This window comes from Ziziphus jujuba, chromosome 11, assembly GCF_031755915.1.
Source record: "Ziziphus jujuba cultivar Dongzao chromosome 11, ASM3175591v1".
NCBI lineage: Eukaryota > Viridiplantae > Streptophyta > Magnoliopsida > Rosales > Rhamnaceae > Ziziphus > Ziziphus jujuba.
Window position 1 is genome coordinate 3,619,796 of NC_083389.1, and position 16,574 is coordinate 3,636,369.

Here is a 16,574-nt window from a genome sequence, read left to right on the forward strand (position 1 = left end):
AATTATGGGTGTGTTCAATTCTCCGAAGTAAAAAAGGAATTGGTCTATGGTTGATTCAGCAACAAATAAATAAATATTTGTACATCGTGAAAAAAAAGACTTTTTTTGTGGAATTAACCTTTTCCTTTCTTTCTAAAAGAAAGAAATTCTGTCGAAATAAGCAAAATAAGAAAATATGTCATGATTGTAGGAGTCTATCCATCGCATATAGGCTTTAGGGAAATCATGAAATAACCATCGAGGCAAAGTAGGTTTTTTGGGGTTTTTATAGAATTTGAAAGTGGAAACGAAATCTCTTTCTTTTCTTTGTCTTTTTTGGTGTAACTACTTGAGCAGAATGAGCGGAAACTTTCACGTTCGATTTTGAGGGGGGGAGATTCCATAGGACCCTATCCAACATTTTCTTTTGCTAGGCCCATAACTGGAAAACCCATTTTCTTACGATTATGAGGTTCATTCGAATATGAGATCCAATTGTTGAAATACAACATCCCACTTTTTTTTAATACCTAAGGCTTTGAGACATTTCGAAATCAAGAAATTTCTACTGGAGCAAGTGCTATCCAAAAATAATTAGCTGATCTAAATTTGTGAATTATTGTAGATTATTCGTTGGTAGAATGGAAAGAATTAGGGGAAGAAGGCCCCATAGGTAATGAATGAGAAGATTAAAAAGTTGGAAGAATAAGGGATTTTTTTGTTAGACACATAGAATTGGCTAAGAATTTTATTCGAACAATACATAGAACCCGAGTGGATGGTTTTATGTCTATTACAAGTTCTTCCTCCCGAGTTGAGACCTATTATTTAGATGGATAAGGTGAACTAATGAGCTTAGATATTAACGAACTCTATAGAAGAGTTATCTATTCAAACAATACTCTTATCAATCTATTAACGACAAGTAGATCTACGCCAGGGGAATTAGTAATGTGTCAGGAGAAATTAGTACAAAAAGCCATGGATACACTTCTTGATAATGGAATCCGTGAACAACAAATGAGGGACGATCATAATAAGGCTTACAAGTCATTTTCATTTGTAATTCAAGGCAAAGAAGTAAGATTTAGTGAGACTCTGCTTGGCAAATGTGTTGATTATTTGGGGCACTCTGTCATTGTCATAGGTCCTTCACTTTCATTACATCGATGTGGATTGCCTCGCAAAATAGTAATAGAAATTTTCCAGATATTTGTAATTTCTGGTTTAATTAGATAACAATTGGCTTAGAATATAGAAGTTGCTTTGAGTAAAATTCAGGAAAAAAAGCCGGTTGTATGGGAAATACTTCAGGAAGTTATGCAAAGGCATCCCGTATTGTTGAAAGGGGCACCCGCTCTACATAGGTTAGGCATACAGGCCTTCCAACCCATTTTAGTCAAAGGATATGCTATTTGTCTACATCCATTAATTTGTAAGGGATTCAATGTAGACTTTGATATGGATTAAATGGCTATTCATGTACCCTTATCTTTGGAGGCTTAAGCGGAAGCTCGTTTACTTAAGTTTTCTCATACGAGTCTCTTGTCACCAGCTATTGGAGATCCCATTTCAATATCAACTCAAGATATGCTTATTGGGCTCTATGTATTAACGAGTAGGAATCGCCGAGGTATTTGTGCGAATAGATATAATCCATGGAATCACAGAAATTATCAAAATGGAAGAATTGACATTAATAAGTATAAGAAAGAAATAGAACCCCATTTTTGTAATTCCTATGATGCAATTGGAGCGTATCGGCATAAAAGAATCCATTTAGATAGTCCTTTGTGGCTCCAGTGGCAACTAGATCAATGCTTTATTACTTCAAGAGAAGCTCCCCTTGAAGTTCACTATGAACCTTTGGGTACCTATCATGAGATTTATGGGCCCTATCTAATAATAAGAAGCATAAAAAAAGAAAAAAAAATTGTATATACACTCGAACCACTGTTGGTCATATTTCTTTTTATCGAGAAAACGAAGAAGCTATACAAGGATTTTGCGTAGCCTGCTCATATGATACCAATAATATGGTATCCAAGCTAAGTAATTCTCTAACACTAGTGTGAATTTAGGTCTCTTCGGTTCAAGTAAGACCATAGTACCTGAATTTCACACGAATCAAGACTAGAAAAAGGAAGTTTTCCAATCATTGACTCAAACCCATTGGTGAACCACACTTAGCAAAATATGGAGGTACTTATAGCAGAACGGGCTAATCTGGCCTTTTACATTAAAGTGATAGATGGAACTGCCATTAAATGGCTTATTAGTAGATTAATAGACCACTTTAGAATGGCATATTCATCACACATCCTGGATCAAGTAAAGACTCAGGGATTTTGACAAACCACTGCTACATCCATTTCGTTAGGAATTGATGATCTTTTAACAATACCTTCTCAAGAATGGCTAGTCCAAAATGCAGAACAACAGGGTTTGATTTTGGAAAAACACCATCATTATGGGAATGTACACATGTTAGAAAAATTATGACAATCTATTGAGATAAGCGACTATTTGTAACAAGAAATGAATCCTAATTTTAGGATGATTGATCTTTTAATGCAATCCATATAATATCCTTTTCGGGAGCTAGAGGAAATGTATCTCAAGTACACCAATCAGTAGGTATGAGAGGGTTAGTGTCAGATCCACAGGGACAAATGATTTATTTACCTATCCAAAGCAATTTACATGAAGGACTGTCTTTAACAGAATATATAATTTCTTGTTACGGAGTCTGTAAAGGAGTTGTTGATAATGCTATATGAACATCGAATGCTAGATATCTTACACGTAGACTTGTTGAAGTACTTCAACACATTGTTGTATGTAGAATAGATTGTGGCACCGTCCAAGGTATTTTTGTGAGTCCTCACAATAGGATGATGTTGGAAAGGATTTTTATCCAAACATTGATTGGTCATGTATTAGCAGACGATATATATATAGGCCATTGATGTATTGCCATCCGAAATCAAGATATTGGGATTGGACTTGTCAATCGATTCATAACCTTTCAAATACAACCAATATCTATCCGAACTCCTTTTACTTGTAAGAGCACATCTTTGATCTACCGATTATGTTATGTTCGGAGCCCTACTGATGGCAACCTGGTCAAATTAGGAGAAGATGTAGGTATTATTGCGGGTCAATCTATTGGGGAACCGGGCACTTAACTAACATTAAGAACTTTTCATACCGGTAGGGTATTCAAAGGGAGTACTACAGAACATGTATGAGCCCCTTCTAATGATAAAGTAAAAGGCAATGAGGATTTGGTTCATCCTACATGTACACGACAGGGGCATCCTGCTTTTCTATGTTATATAGACGTGTATGTAACCAAAAAGTTTTATTTTAGGCCAAAATGATCAATATGTAGAAACCAAACAAGCTATTGCTGAAATTCGTGCGGGAAAATACACTTTAAATTTTAAAGAAATGGTTCAAAAACATATTTATTCTTTCTCAGAGGGAGAAATGCACTGGAGTATTGATGCATACCATGCACCAAAATTTACATATAGTAATGCCCATCTCTTATCGAAAACAAATCATTAATGGATATTGTCAGGAGGTTCGTGCCGATCCAGTGTTGTCCCCCTTTCACTCCACAAAGATCAAGATCAAACAAATGTTCATTTTATTTCTACCAAAGGAAAAATATTTTCTAGCCTTTTAGGAAATCAAATAAATAATGACCAAGTAAAACACAAATTCGTTAGTTTGGGTCTTTCTGGTAAAAAAGAAAGTATCATTTTTTATTATTAAAAAATTAATCGAATCCTATATAAAGGTCATTGTAATTTCATATTTTCTTCTATTCTACACGAGAATTCTGATTTAGTTTTATTGGCAAAGGGATGATGAAATAGATTCATTATTCCATCCCAGTGGATTAAAAAAAGAGAGAAAGAACAAATGCCTCATCCTACTATTTCGATTGAAATACCGATAAATGGTATTTTCCATAGAAATATTATTTTTGCTTATTTTGATGATCCTCAATACAGAAGAAAAAGTTTAGGAATTACTGAATATGGGATGATAGGGTTATATTCAATCCTAAAAAAAGTAGGATTTTCTTGAGTAACAAGGAGTCAAAGAATTTAAGCCAAAATACTAAATAAGAGTAGATCGATTTTTTTTCATTCCTGAGGAAGTGTATATTTTACCCGAATATTCTTCCAAAATGGTATGGAACAATAGTATCATTGGAGTAGATGCATGAATCAATTTAAATATAAGAAGTCGAGTAGGTGGATTGGTACGAGTGGAGAAGGGAAAAAAAAAGATTGAACTTAAAATCTTGTCTGGAGATATCCATTTTCTTGTAAAGATGGATAAGATATTTTGACACAGCGACATCTTGATACTACCAGGAATAGTTAAAAAAAATGTAAGGAATAAAAAAATTTTAAAAATTGGATCTATGTCCAATGGATCACACCTACCAAGAAAAAATATTTTGTTCTAGTTCAACTCGTAATCATATATGAAATAGCAGACGGTATAAATTTAGAAACACTCTTCCCTCAGGACCTATTGCAGGAAAGTGATAATCTAGAACTTAGAGGTGCAAATTATATTCTTTATGGAAACGGTAAACCAATTAGGGGAATTTTTGGCACAAGCATTCAATTAGTTCGGACTTGTTTAGTGTTCGATTAGGACCAACACAAAAAAACTTCTTCTATCAAAGAGGCCCACGCTTCCTTTGTTGAAGTAAGGACAAATGGTCTGATTCGAGGTTTCCTAAGAATCGACTTAGTGAAATCCCATGTTTCATATATCAGAAAAAGGAATGATCCGTTAGGTTCAGGATTGATCTTTGATAACAGGTCAAACTATACCATTCCATTTTATTCTATTTATTCCAAGGAAACGATTCAACAATCACTTAACCAAAATCAATGAACTATTTGTACGTTGTTGAATAGAAGTAAAGAATCCCAATCTTTGATAATTTTGTCATCGTTTAATTGTTTTCAAATGGGTCCATTCAATGATGTAAAATATTACAATGTAATAAAAGAATCAATTAAAAGAGATCCTCCAATTAGGAATTCATTAGGCCCTTTAGGAACAGCCTCTCAAATTGATAATTACCTCTTAAAAACTCATAATCAGATCTCGATAACTAAATAGTTAGAACTTGTCAATTTAAAACATACTTTTCAAGCACTTAAATATTGTTTAATGGATGAAAACGGGGAGAATTTATAATTTCGTTCCATGCAATAACATCCTTTTGAATCCATTCAACTTAAATTGGCATTTTCTCCATCATAATTATGATCATAATTATTGTGTACAAACAGCTACAATAATTATCCTGGGGCAGTTTATTTGTGAAAATGTATGTATAGCTAAAAAAGGGCCATACCTAAAATCAGGCCAAGTTATAATTGTTCAGATTGACTCTGTAGTAATAAGATCAGCAAAGCCTTATTTGGCCACTCTAGGAGCAACTGTTCATGGCCATTATGGAGAAATACTTTCCAAAGGAGATACATTAGTTACATTTATATATGAAAAATCGAGATATGGTGATATAGCATAGGGTCTTCCAAAAGTGGAACAAGTGTTAGAAGTTCGTTCGATTGATTCAATATGGATGAACCTAGAAAAAAGGGTTGAGAGCTGGAACGAACATATAACAAGAGTTCTTAGAATTCCTTGGGGATTCTTGATTGGTGCTGAGCTAACTATAGTGAAAACTCATATCTCTTTGGTTAATAAGATCCAAAAGGTTTATCAAGGTCGAGGATCCAGATCCATAATAGACATATAGAAATTATTGTCAAATAACATCAAAAGTGTTGGTTTAAAAATATGGAATGTCGAATGTTTTTTCACCGAGAGAACTAATTGGATTGTTATGAGTGGAACAAACGAAGTGAGTTTTCAAGAAACTGCTAGCATTTTAGCAAAGCTGCTCTACATGGTTGTATCTATTGGTTTAATGGTCTGAAAGAGAACGTTGTTCTAGGGGGGATGATACCATTGGGACCGAATTCAAAGAAGAATTTATTTGAGTGGGAAATGAAAGACATTTTATTGGACCACAAGGAATTATTTGATTTTTACATTTCAAAGAATTTATATGTGTTGAAGTGTGGCAATTTTGCCACTTGATGGTGCATGTCATCGGCTAGCATGCACACCTTGGTATCAAATCCTTTCCTTTTATGAATTTATATTTTTTTGTATGTTTTTAATTGATGCAAGGTATATTTTGATAATGTTTTGTGCCTAAGTTATGTATGCAAAATTATAGGCAAAATTATGCACAAAAGAGTAGGAATGTTATATTTGAAATGCCTATGGTGCTGGATTCATAATTTCCAGCAACATAGCTCCACTATTTATCTTATATCTCCGGTTGCAAATGGATTTTTGGGCTAAAATTTTGCGGGATTTCTACGGACATATATAGAAGACTATGGTTCCAATTTCAGGTCAAAATGACATGGGAAAGTCTATTTTCTATTCCAAACATATTGCTGTATCTGATGGGCCCAGTATGCAGAGTATGGGCCAGTTTTGGAGCTGTTTGGCCCATGATCCGGTTCCAGAACTTTCCTAGCTCTTGGAACAATATTTATTGATGACCAAGGATTCTTCAAACCAAGTTTTATAAGTAGATACAAAGGGGAACTAAGTAGGTGAAGCTAGTTTGGTTGTTTACCCAAATTAGTTAAACAATAGGAACTTAGTTCAAACCATGTGCCACTTTTTACTATATTTGGAATAGACATGTTGCAGCTGGTTTTTACCTCTTTTGTGTATGAAAAGTTATGTGTTGACCATTTTACTTTTTAAATTTCAAATACTTTACTCATTTTGTAAGCTCACATGCTTGGCATGTGTGAACTAGTTGTAATTTCAAGCTTATATTGTAAAATGAATGAAATGGCTACACATCCAAGCCTTATTTTCAAAAGCCAACGTGTTCCTCTTCTTCTTATCTCTTCTTCAACACCTTAGAACACTTTAGGAACCCTAAAAACCAGAAAACACCATAACCAAAACCTAAAAACACAAATCACACACAACCATTCCCAAGAGCATCACCAAAAGCTTGCTTGTTGCTAACACTTCAAGCTAGCTTGCTCTTGGTCATAACCTTCTCATCCCAACAATATGATATATCAAAACAATCGTTTTTAGTATTTAATGATTCCTAAAAGCAGATTCATCCTCTTTTCTATTTGTGTTGTGGTCATTTAATTTGGTAATAGAAATAATGATAATAACGAATAGAAAGAAATTAATGGTCTGGATCGTGTATCAATGGCCAATCTTCGGTAGAAAAGAAGGTTCCTTGAAAACAATTATTTATTTCTAGATTTCATTCAAGGAATGCGTTCATTGGATTTTTTGTAGTACAAGATTTTTTTTTTTTTGTATGATACAATTTGTTTTGCCATTTCAAATTCAATTACATCATGCAATTCAACCTTTTTATTTATTTTATTGGTATTCTGATTGTATCTACACATTTTAATTCTTTTATTCAGTTTGCTAACTCAATGGTAGAGTATTCGGCTTTTAAGTGCGGCTAGCATCTTTAACACATTTGTATGAAGCAATGGATTCGTCCATACAACCAGTAGAGTTTGTAAGATCATGACTTATCCTGTAAGGAATGAATGGAAAAAGTAGCAAGTCGTATCAATGGAGAATTCTGAGAATATTAAATTGTTTGAATTCTTGGTGTGGCAGGAAAAAGAAATTGGAAAATCAATTTCAAGTCGGATCAAGTGAATAAATGGATTGAGCCCAACTATGGCCCCAATTATAGGGAAACAAAGAGTAATGAGCTTTTGGTCTTCATTTTTGAATGATTATCTGAATGATTACCAGAACTAATTGGATGTTAAAAATATAGTAGTTCTTGATGCGGGAAAGGCTTTTCCATGAGGGATTATCCATTTTTTATGAGTCCTACCTATTAGGTATTCTCCACTATGAGGTGGAGATAAATGTGTAGAAGAAGGCAGTATATTGATAAAGAGTTTTTATTTATTTATTTATTTTTTTCAAAATCAAAAAAGTGATTGGATTGCAAAGATAAAGGATTTCTAACCATCTTGTTATCTTAGACTGAACATAAACCTCTTAGATGAAAAAATAGAGGATAGAACGTCTGTCGATGGTCTTACCTTTTTCTGAGGTATCTATTTTTTTCTTACTATAATACCTTGTTTTGACTGTATCGTACTATGTATCATTTGATAACCCAATAGACCCCTTATCTCCAGTTCAAATCAAATTTCAAATGGAAGAATTTCAAAGATATTTCAAACTAGATAGATCTCAGAACCATTTAAATTATGTATCAGATGTATGAATATCCTAACCCATTCATCTAGAAATCTTGATTTAAACCCTTCGCTACTGGGCGAAAGATGCCCCTTCTTTGCATTTATTACAGCTTTTTCTTCACGAGTATTATAATTGGAATAGTTTTATTACTCCAAAAAAATATATTTCTTTTTTTTTTTTGAAAAGTAATTCAAGATTTTTCTTGTTTCTATATAATTCTGCTATTTATGAATATGAATCCATCTTACTTTTTCTCTGTAATTGATCTTCTCATTTACAATTAACATTTTTTGGGGTATTTTTTAAGCGAATTTATTTCTATGGAAAAATAAAACATCCTCTACGAGAAGTCTTTTCTAATGATTTTCCCGTGGTCTTATGGTTCTTCATGGAGCCTTTCATGCATTATGTTAGATATCAAGGAAAATCAATTTTGGTTTCAAAAGATACACCTCTTCTAATGAATAAATGGAAATATTTTCTTGTCCTTTTGTGGCCATTCATTTTTACATGTGGGCCCAATCAGGAATGAGCTATATAAACCAATTAGCCAACCATTCTTTAGACTTTTTACGCTATCATCTTTTAGTGGTACGGAGTCAAATGCTAGAAAATTCATTTATAATGCATAATGCTATAAAGAAGCTTGATAAGTTAGTTCTAATTAGCCCAATGATCGGATCATTGGCTAAAATGAAATTTTGTAACACATTAAGACATCCTTTTAGTAAGTGGACCTAGGCCGATTCGTCAAATTTTGAGATTATCAACCGATTTCCCCATATATGTACAGATCTTTCTCATTATTTCAGTGGATCCTAAAAAAGGTTTGTATCGAATAAAATATATACTTTGACTTTTTTGTCTTAAAACTTTGGCTCGTAAACACAAAAGTACTGTATGAAGACTAGGTTTGGAATTATTGGAAGAGTTCTTTATGCAGCAAGAAGGGGTTCTTTCTTTGATTTTTCCAAGAATTTATTCGACTTTTTGAAGGTTATATAAAGGGTGAATTTGGTATTTGGATATTGTTTGCATCAATGATTTGGTCAGTCATGAATGATTAGCTATTCAACCATGGAAATGGAAATTATCCATAAATGCTGAAGAGATAACAAAAAATTTATTTAGTCATCTATTATGAAATTTTCATGTAGTAAGAGTAAGGGTTAATCAACTGAATATTCAACTTTCTTAGAGGCTTGTCTAGGGAAGGAGCTGGATTTTAGATGTATACATAAGGAATGCCATGTGCAATGAAAAATGCAAGAATGGTGGGAATTGATTTTTACCTATTTTTTATTTTCTAACTATATGAAGTAAATTATCCACTCCATCCGACTAGTTGCCGGTTCAAGTGCCAAGCAACCCATTCTAATTATTCTATTGAAATCACATGTATCTAAATTAAATCTGAATTTTAATCCAAATTTTGTAACTTATTTTACTTTTATTTTATTTTTATTCAATTTATTTATTTATTTTATTAAAAAAATGGATGAATCTAGATAGATAAAAACCTTGATATATCTATGGATGTTGAATATTGGTTGACATGGGTATATAAGTCATGTTATACTATTGAATAACAAGCCCTCGATTATCTATTTACAGAAAATTCATGTGCTTAGGAGTTCCTGATGATTAATAATTAAATAAACCAAGATTTTACCATGACTGCAATTTTAGAGGGACGCGAAAGCAAAAGCCTATGAGGTCACTTATGTAACTGGATAACCAGCACTGAAAATTGCCTTTACATTGGATGGTTTGGTGTTTTGATGATCCCTACTTTATTGACTGCAACTTCTATATTTATTATTGCTTTCATTGTTGCCCCTCCAGTAGATATTGATGATATTCCTAAACCGGTTTCTAGATCTCTACTTTATGGAAACAATATTATTTTTGGTGACATTATTCCTACTTCTGCAGTGATGGGTTTTCACTTTTACCCGATATGGGAAGCGGCTTCCATTGATGAATGGTTATACAATGGTGGTCCTTCTAAGCTAATTGTTCTACACTTTTAACTTGGTGTAGCTTGTTATATGGGTCATGAGTGGGAACTAAGTTTCCGTCTGGGTATGCACCCTTAGATTGCTGTTGCATATTCAGCTCCTACTATAACTGCTACTGCTGTTTTCTTGATCTATCCAATTGGTCAAGGAAGCTTTTCTAATGGTATGCCTCTAGGAATCTTTAGTACTTTCAACTTTATGATTGTATTCCAAGCTGAACACAACGTCCTTATGCACCCATTTCACATGTTTGGCGTAGCTAGTGTGTTCGGCAGCTCCCTATTCAATGCTATGCATGGTTCTTTGGTAACTTCTAGTTTGATCAAGGAAACCACATAAAATGAATATGCTAATGAAGGTTATAGATTCGGTCAAGAGGAAGAAACCAACAGTATCATAGCTGCTCATGGTTATTTTGGACGATTAATCTTCCAATATGCTAGTTTTCAACAACTCTCATTCTTTACATTTCTTCCTAGCTACTGGGCCTGTAGCAGGTATTTGGTTCACTATTTTAGGTATTAGCACTATGGCTTTAACTTAAATGGTTTCAATTTCAACTAATCTATAGTTGATAGTCAAGGTTGTGTAATTAATACATGGGCTGATATTATCAACCGTGCTAACTTGGGTATGGAAATTATGCATGAACTTAACACTCATAACTTCTCTCTAGATCTAGCTGCGGTCGAAGCTCCGTCTATAAACGGATAAGACTTTGGTATTAGTGTATGTTGAATTATTGAACATAAAGGAGCAATAATCAATTTCTTGTTCTAGCAAGAAGTTTGGTATTGCTCCTTTAGGAGTTTTTGAAGTTTGGTATTGCTCCTTTAGGAGGTTTTTTTTTACTTAAATTTGTTTGTTTACTTTATCTTTACTTTAACATACCCATACTGTTTTTATGTAGAAATTTTTATTTTCAATATCCTTTTTGCAATTTTTTATTTTTACATTTAAATTTAAAGGTTTCAATTCCATTTTTTCTTCTTTTAGTTTGAAGAATGAAAAAAAATGATAACCTATTTGTTTATAATTTGTAAGTTTGTAATTTGTAATAGGGGCAAATGTAGCCAAGTGGATCAAGGTAGTGGATTGTGAATCCACCGTGCGTCGGTTCAATTCCCATCATTTGCCCATATATATATATTTAAATTAAAAGCAAAAAAAATATTAAAAATATTAAAATAATTAACTATATATGCTATATATATTAACTAAATATACTATAGGTATTAACTATTTTATGGTTCACCCCAACATTCCCCACTTGTTTGACTGTTGCTGAGCAGTTTTTGGATATCAAACGGACCTCCCCATAAAGTAATTTTAATGTAGTTGATTTCCCCTCTTTTGCAATCAGTTTCGCTATAGCACCTACTGCTCTAGCTAATTGTCCACCCTTTCCAAGTGTGATATCTATGTTATGTATGGCTGTAGCTAAGGGCATAATGGTTGAAGTAGATTCTTCTTTTTGATCAATCAAAACTCCTTCCTAAATTGTCATTTGTGTTCGCTCCCCGGGTACCATTTGGGAGTTACCCGATCAATCAAAACTCCTTCCTAATGTTTTAGGTGCGTGTACGAGTAGTGGAGTTGATCCTGCGGAGGATCTTAGCTGATATACGCGCTTAAAGTGAGTGGCCCACCTTGAAAAAAAAATATTTTGGTGCAATTAATTATGTTTAATTGGTATTTGAATTATGCTCATCTGGTGCAGTTTAGTTATTATTTTATTGTGATTTAATTTTAATTATTATGCATGAGCAAGGTATTTTCAGTAATAAATTGTGCGTAGTTTTAAATATTATTTTTGGGCATAATTGGTTTAAATATTTTATGAAAATATTTGTTTAAATTGGTGGTTTAATTTTTATAATTATGCCCACGGTATTTTATTTGTTGAACCTCATATTACGAGAAAAATTATTGTTTTGTTGGTTATCGATGTTTTCGTACCGGTTTGTTGAATGAAAATATGTGGGATGGTAAGTGTGAAAATTTGGTATATTTCCCATGGTAATTTTGGAAAACGTTACGGTTGATTTAATAATTATTTTAGACGCACTCATACAGTATTGGTGTTCTGGTGTATGTATATGTGGTTTAGCGCGCAAGTATTATGTCTCCCGTGAGTTGCCATTGGACCGTGGGCAGGCAAGTTTGATATTGGCCACAACCGCCCCCCTCCTTGGCCGGGATGACAGTTTCAGCAACGGTATTGTCGGGACGCTGAAGTGCCATTTGCAAATTTCTCTCTTTAATCTCCCCGCCAGTCGGTGCTCAGGACGCTGGGTATCGGAGGGCATCACCGGTATATGGTGTGGTGCGTCAATAGTACTTTTTCATACAAAATTTCAAACCCCAAAAATGTTCAAAAAATTATTTATTATAATTTAGTACGTTTTAATTATATTTGGGGTATTTATTTATTTATTGTGTATTAAATTGTTTGATCCCTTGGTTTTCAGGAAATACGAATATCGGGTTTTGTGAAAATGTTTTCAAAAGGGAACATTTCCAACGGAGTGATTAGTGAGAGTTTTGAGAGAAATTATTATTTCCAATTTTTATATATTTAATTAATTGTCGGTATTAAATTAAATTCCCTATTTGTTACTATTATTATTAAAAAGTGTTCAATAGCTAGGGTCACTCATTGAGATGATTAGCATCTCACGTTTTTAAGTTCCGTTCCCTTAGGTGCAAGGGGTGGTACACGTTCTTCCGGGTCGAACCAGTTCTCCGCCGCTATCGTGTTTCGAGAAGTACTTTTGTACTCATTTATTTCAGTTGTATTATTTCTTTCATCTTTGTTGTATTTCTGTTGATTAGCACTTCATGAAGATCTGTATACTATTTCGACACTTATGTTTTATTTATGCACTGGTTTGCCGTTATTGTTGTGAAGTGCTGTAAATTTGTGGATTCAATTTGTAGTTTTACGGGAGGAATAAGGAGGTTCGGTGGCCGTGAAATTTGGTGGGTAGGCCAGACTTGAGGAGGTGGTGAGGGGTGGCTGGCACGTGTGGCCTAAAAATGGCCGGAAATAGGGCAAACGGTGGTGGCCGGCGGTGGAGGGAAAAATCGCCTCCGAGCTTCGCCGCCTCAATCCGGGCACATCCGGCGATCAATGGCCGTGTGATTTTGGGGTTTGGCTAGAAATGGGAAGCCGCTTCCGTCTGGCCGGTGTGTGTAGCAAAAGTCGGCCGGAAAATTGGACGATTCCGGCGGCCGATCGGTTTTCTCTCTCTCTCTCTCTTTCTCTCTCCTCCCCGGTGTTATTGCCAAATAAAAGCCACCGTGGTGACACTGTTCATCCACGTGGACCAATCAGGTGATGACATGTGGCGTTACTGTGCATTTAAGGCATATATAATAAAATATTACGGTATCCAGCAAACTTCAAACATCCATAACTTTTTAACCAAATGTCCGATTTAAGCGTGCCACTAGTCTATGAAATCGTATCAACGAGTACTTTACAACCATACAAGAGTCAAAACAAAATTACATAACAAGAAAGAGTCAACTTCTGGAACCTTTTGGACTATTTGCACCTAGACTTGTTTTGCCCATAACTTTCAAACCGTAGCTTCGTTTTCGACGTGCTACTAGTCTACGAACTCGGGGCATCAAGCAGTTCGCCACGGTACCCTGGTCAACTAGAAATTCCAACTGGGACAAAAAGTCAACTTTTGACCCCTCGGTCAACGGTCAACCTCGGTCAACGTGCACGGATTCTGGTGTGATTTGGGACGGGGTGTTACACTAAATGGGTTATTTCAGCTTCATGCTTTCTTTCCTTTGAATAAAAAAATGAAATCAAAAATAAAAGTAAGGATAGCCATATATCCTTATCCTTAATTTTATCCTTTATTTAATATTTAATAAATTATTAGATTTAATAAATTCAAAAATTTATTACTTGTTTTGTGGTAACCAAGTAGTTATTTAGTTTATAGGAAGCAAAGTCAAAATTCGGAAAATGGATTTTTTTTTTTGGGCATCATAAGATTAAATTGAAAAAAGAATCATGCGGATACTTTTTTTTTTTATCGATAGGCTGTCAGAAAATCTCTATCAAACAAAATAAAAAGAGCGAATTCTATCTTTTTCGTCCATAAAATTAGACAAGGGGGTCTTGCATCTTTCTATATCCCTTGAGAATCCCCGATTTTACTAAGAATCTCTTTTGTTGGATCATATCCTAATGAATTTTTTAACAAAAGGAAAGACAAAAATGAAGAATAATAAAAATAAATAATGAACATAATAAAAAAGTGAATTATCATACACATATTGCATGTAGAAAGATGAATAAGCCCATTTATTAACTTATTTTATTTACATATTTACACTTTTGATGTACATTAATTATATTATATACGTACTTAGTATATTCTAGTCTATTATATACTCTACAGACTTATAATATTTTATTTATTTATTTAATATATATTAAATATACATTAAATATATTAAAAATATATATATCAGTCTATAGACCCTTGTATTATAGACTCCTTATTAGATCCTTATTTTATTATCTTATTTTATTATATCTTAGTATATATACATTATATACCCTTTATTAATAATTAATATTAATTAGTGTATATACTCACTTAGGTATGCTCAGTATAATAGTATAATTATTATATGAATTATAAGATATCTTTATAACAGGTTAAAAGATTAATATAACAATAAATAACAGGTGCAAATCAAATATTAAATCGAGGTACCCATTGTATGATAATTCTTACCACCTTACCCTCTATTTTTGTGCCTTTAGTGGGCTTAATTTTTCCTGCAATTGCAATGGTTTCTTTATCTCTTCATGTTCCCAAAAAAAAAAAAATGTTAAATATGATGGGGCAAAATCTTATCTAATTTTTTTTTCCAAACGTACGTGAATCATAGCAGAGTTATCTATTTATTAGAATGTGGTATAATGTGTGGCTTCTTCTGAGCATAAGCTCGTATGAATGTGTAAACATGATATATGAGTAACTAAATTAGAGTTATTTTCAAATGGATCGATATCAGGATGAATTTTTGAAATGTAAAGTCGATATATGTATGTGGATATCTACAAGATATCATATGAATGGGATGTTTGTATTTTAGTTTAGATCTAGGCAATTCAATGAATTTCTCCTAAAAGTTCACATCATAACAGTGCTAGTTGATGAAAGTTACTTCAGAAACAAAAAAATGAAAGTAAATTTTTTTAGGTTATTCCCCAATTCCAATCAAATGCAACTAGATCTAGTATAGTATGAGTTGGCGATCAGACCGTATATGGATATAACTTATAGCGGGATCTCAAAAAATGAGTAATTTCGACTAGGCTTTTATCCTTTTTTTAGGTTCATTAGGATTTTTATTGGTTGAAACTTCCAGTTGTTTTGGTAAGAATTTTATATCCTTAGTTCCCTCTTAGCAAAAATTTTTTTTCCACAAGGGATCATGATTCTTTCTACAGAGTCACAAACCTTTTTTTTGTTCCTATTTGTGGTGAACAATTGCGTGGAATATAAGTAGTGGTTATGATCGATTGGATATCAAAGAAGGAATAGTGTGTATTTTTCGTTGGGGATTTCTTGGAAAAAATTATAGGAGCTTCCTCCGATTCCTTATGAAAGACATTCAGTCCATTAGAATAAAAGTTAAAGAAGGTATTTATGCTCGTCGTGCCCTTTATATGGAAATTAGAGGCCAAGGATCCATACCCTTGACTTGTACTATGAGAATTTGATAATACGAGAAATTAAGCAAAAAGCTGCCAAGTTGGCCTATTTCTTGCGTATACCAATTGAAGTATTTTGAAATAAGAACTGAAGAATGACAACTTTCTTAGCAAGAGGGAAAAAATGAAAACTCAAGAATCCTTTTTTTTTATATAGCACAACTTAACTGAATTTTCTTCAAAACGCTCATTCGAGCTAAATGCAAACGAATAAGGAATAGTCATAAAACGAAATTGCTTTTTTTTTTTTTTTCGAATTTGAAGTGCATTATTTCTTATTGCATTTCGGTATTGTGTTTCTATATTCTTTCTAAATTCATGGACTAACCAGTTTATTGAATCGCAAATAAAAAAATAGGAAATAGATTCATGGGCTCTATAACTTTTAATGTAAGAGAACCGATGCTTGATAGAAATAGAAATAGTAGTATTGAGTCGACAAATGAGGCGAGTTCATTTAAAAATGCCAAGAT

At 33.4% G+C, this 16,574-nt stretch overlaps 2 pseudogenes; both read left to right on the forward strand.

The window, feature by feature from the left end:
- Positions 1–960: 960 nt before the first annotated feature.
- Positions 961–6,081, forward strand: LOC132799934 (DNA-directed RNA polymerase subunit beta''-like; annotated as a pseudogene).
- Positions 6,082–9,998: 3,917 nt separating this feature from the next.
- On the forward strand, positions 9,999–11,060 carry LOC132800077 (photosystem II protein D1-like; annotated as a pseudogene).
- The last annotated feature ends 5,514 nt before the right edge of the window (positions 11,061–16,574 follow it).